This window comes from Oryctolagus cuniculus, chromosome 4, assembly GCF_964237555.1.
Source record: "Oryctolagus cuniculus chromosome 4, mOryCun1.1, whole genome shotgun sequence".
Classification (NCBI taxonomy): Eukaryota; Metazoa; Chordata; class Mammalia; order Lagomorpha; family Leporidae; genus Oryctolagus; species Oryctolagus cuniculus.
In genome coordinates this window covers 125,780,343-125,784,801 of record NC_091435.1, presented here as the reverse complement: position 1 = coordinate 125,784,801, position 4,459 = coordinate 125,780,343, and positions in this window count along the sequence as shown.

Here is a 4,459-nt window from a genome sequence, read left to right as displayed (position 1 = left end):
AGTCCCAGTCGGGGCACCGGATTCTGTCCCGGTTGCCCCTTTTCCAGGCCAGCTCTCTGCTGTCACCAGGGAGTGCAGTGGAGGATGGCCCAAGTGCTTGGGCCCTGCACCCACATGGGAGACCAGGAGAAGCACCTGGCTCCTGGCTTCAGATCAGCGCAGTGCGCCAGCCACAGCGCGCCAGCCGCAGCAGCCATTGGGGGGTGAACCAACGGTAAAAGGAAGACCTTTCTCTCTCTCTCTCTCTCTCTCTCTCACTGTCTACTCTGCCTGTCAAAAAATAAATAAATAAAAAATAAGAAAAATGTGGTCATGGAAACCTTTTCCTTGGCTACTGAGGACTAGCATTTGGTGCCCCATCTTCTAACAACTGGTGGACCATTCTCCAGCATGAGGTTCTGATATTTCCAGGACCCATTGAAGGAAAATGCATCACTGAGATAGCACAAGTTGCAAGTCTCAGTTGCTATGCCACCCACCACCTGTCTGTTATCCTCAATATCAAGGAGTCTACAAGTTTCCATTCTCTTTTGTAGAATGGCAAATAACCTCAAGCTTGATAGCTTAAAATTAAATAGTTATTTGTGAGGAAGATTCATCATTGTACCACCTGGTATTAACTAGAAACATTCATGAAACTGCTTTCCGCTGGGAGTGCTACTGGGGCTAAAAAGTCCCAAGTGGCCTTTCTCCTGTAGGGCTCTTACCATGTGGCTATCATATGGCAGTCCTGTCTAGTTGTCCTCTATTCTGGCTGTTAAGAGGGAGTATTCCAAGAAGGAGTATAAAGAAGCTGACAGTCCTCTAAAGACCTGAGCCTGAAACTTGCAAGGCAGCGCTATCACCACATTCCATTGCTCAAAACAAGCCATGTGGCCATGCCAAATTCAACAGGAAGTGACAGAACCTCCACTCCTTGAAAGACTTTGTGGCCATCAGAATCCACCATTTACAAGCTTCCTTTGAAGTTGGGCCACTGTCCCCTTCTTTAAACACCGGCTTTCCTGTTCTGCATCCTTTCAGACAAGCCCATACGTCTAACATGGAAACAAAGGTTTCCAGGCCTGAAAGATAAAAACCTACTAACTCAGTCCATCTCCCTCCCTCTAGACAAAAGAGCCTGCAATTCTGGAGATGGGCTTCCTAAAAGAGAGAAATGTTCTTTGTCTGTTTTTGGAAGTAAGAAAATAATAGCAAAAAAGTCAAGAAATGCATTATTTTAATAAATTCCCAAGCACATTCATATGTCTTAATATAGTTAGCTTTGAACTCTCTGTTGTAATTTGTAAAAAGTATACACATAGGAAGAATATAGACATGGAAAAAATAAAACATAATGATGTTTATAAAATCTTGTTTTGACAGCATCAATCTGACTGCTATTCAAACATAATTTATCACAATCCTTAAAAATAGCAGAAAAATAATTGTGTTGATTCATACCTCCTTTCCCATCTCACTGTTTAAGAAAAAATATATGGGAAGTCACTAGTATAGATGTTCAACTCCAAGTAGCTCAAGGAAAAGGGCACTTATTGGCTTTACAACCTGGGAAATCAGAATTAGGTCTGATTTCAAGTGAAAGAGCTCAGATAACGTAGATTTAGCCCTTTGTTTCCATTCTTAGCTATGATTCTCAGCTGGCTTCATTCCTTCCTACTTAAGATGAACTTCCTCTATGTACCTGAAACATAGTTGTCAACAGCCCCAAGAGAGCTTTGCTGAACCCTTGCCACTCCCCACCCCCCCACCAAAATAATTTCTATTCCCATTCCAGTACTATCCAGGGAAGTCTTTGATTTTATCCTATTTGGGTCACATGCCCACCTTGGGTGGATTACTTTCTGACAAGGATAGTATCACTCATATGAAAACGACCTCTGCCAAAGAGGTCCACATTCTAGTCTCTGTGACCTGTGACTTTGTTAGTTTATGCAGCAGAAGGAACATGATAGTTACAGTTAAATTAAGGACCTTGAGAATGATTATCCAGGTAGGCTCAATATAATGCAGAAACAGAAGATGATGTGAACATTGATGGAAACTTCTAGGCCACTGCACCTGAACCCCCAGGCCCAATGACACTGGGCACAGAGAGATAATCTAGAGGTTAGTGGAATGTTTATTACTCAGGAAAGCCTGCATCTGGGACAATCCAAACTACTAAGATAATGCCTTGTGAACTTTACCAAGGAGCCTTTTTGCATGTCCCCCACCCACCTCATCAGGGTCTATGTGGCCTTTTGTACATCCCCCAACAAGCAGCTTGAGACTCTACCTGATATAGGCAGGCAGATAGGATTAAATTCATAGTTGGAGACCACACCATCGCCCTACGCGTTTTGGTGATCTCAAGCCCTGTACCTGACCTTACCTGTACGCCCACCTGCCAATCAACCTATGTAACCACTCCTCTTTGGAAGTGAATAAAAGGCCTGGAGTGCCTGAGCCCTCTCCTTTGTTGTGCAGCACCTCTGGGTGCACACGGCCTGGTCGCCCCACCCTGCTTTCCTGCCCTCTATACTACCTGTGGGTGTTCCTAACTGCACACTTTGCTCCACATGGCTAGCAGCTTGCTCTCTGCCTGGTATGGACCCAACTTATGTTTCTAGATTTCTTTCTCCCCTAAATAAAGCCTCTCACTGAATAAATGCTAAAAATCTTACCATGTTGCCTGTTTAATTCAAACTACTATTCAGAGTTCTTATCTGAATAGACAGCAAGGATCTTCCAAATATTAATCTTAAAATAATTAATAAAATTTTGAGTAAAGGTGCCTGATTTCATGCCCACTGCCCAAATGGAATGAAACCTGGCTCCAAACCCCCTGTCTTCTCTCCTGGCAGGCTGAACCCCTCCCCCTCCCCTTACCTTCCTATTCTATGCCTCCTAAAATGAAGTCTTTTCTACTTACTAGCTGCCACCTCACCTTCTTTGAACACTAAAATCCGAAATCCTAATAATGATGCAAACAAAGCTTGCAGTGATGACTTGGAAGATGGAAGGAAGAGCTCCAAGCCTGAAAGTTCAGGTGCTTTGTAGAAGCTGGAAAACCGAGGAAAGTTATTCTTCACTACAGGTCCCAGAACACCTAGACTTGAGCTCAGGAAACTCATTTTAGGCTCTGATCTCCACAATTGAGAAAGAACAAACTTGTTTTCTTTACCTGATAAGTGTGTGGTGATTTATTACAGCAACATATAAACTAACGATGGGGGCTTCTGATTTGGCTCAGTGTAATTGACAAGCTTTGATCTGTAAGGGAAGAGGGTCGGAGTTCACCAAGAACGGTGGAGGTGGGATTATATGATGATGCTATGATCAAGACCAAATAAAATCAGAGAATTTCCTTTGTTATTAGAGAAAACAGGTAGGAAGGAAAGGTCAAGTAACATTAACAAACCAACAACATCTCCACAAACAACCATGGCTATGGTCTAACACTACTCCAAACTAAAAATGCTGAGAGTCAGGCAGGAAAAGTCAGCGGGCCAGGGCGGTAGGACTTACGGGTGGGTCTGTCTAGCCTAGAATCCATATCAGCCACAGCAAATGCTTTCCTGTGCTAACGTGGTGAAATGAGTACAGGTCTTAGAATAGGAAAGACCTAAGCAGAACTCTGCCACTAAGCGCTCACACTCCCATCATGGGTTTCAGAAGCCAAGTGAGAAGGCTAGCACCTCACCAACTCCTCCATGAAGAATCCTGGAAGTCCATGGGAGAGGAATGCACACAATGAGAATCTGGGCGCTTCATGAGGGGCTCTAAGCAAATGAAAGTTTCCTCAAATGTTATTTGTATTCTTTAAAATTCTAGCGATTTGATTTCATACAGATAATAAAAGTCCTGCAAATTAGATTATATTCTCAAATATTTAACTTAACTGATGCTCCAAGAATATTTAACATTTTTCAATCTGGCTTCAAATATTCTATTATGCCGATGATTTATATGATATGTGTACCCCAGTATGAAACCAGGTTTAGGGCCCTTCCAGACCTCACATTCTAAGACAGTCACTGTAGCTTGGCATTGTTGACATCTGAGCTAGAAGAAACATTGTCAGCAACAATGAGAACTTCATTGTGGTGGTTGGGGCCGGCCCCGTGGCTCACTTGGTTAATCCTCCACCTGCGGTGCCTGCATCCCATATAGGCACCGGGTTCTAGTCCCAGTTGCTCCTCTTCCAGTCCAGCTCTCTGCTGTGGCCCCGGAAGGCAGAATGGCCCAAGTGCTTGGGCTCCTGCACCCATGTGGGAGACAAGGAAGAAGCACCTGGCTCCAGGCTTCGGATCGGCGCAACGCCAGCCGTGGCAGCCATTTGGGGAGTGAACCAATGGAAGGAAGACCTTTCTCTCTGTCTCTCCTTCCCACTGTCTATAACTCTACCTGTCAAATAAAAAAAAAAAAATAAGAACTTAATTGTGGTGATGAAGAGGTTGCTGATAAATTTCCTTCA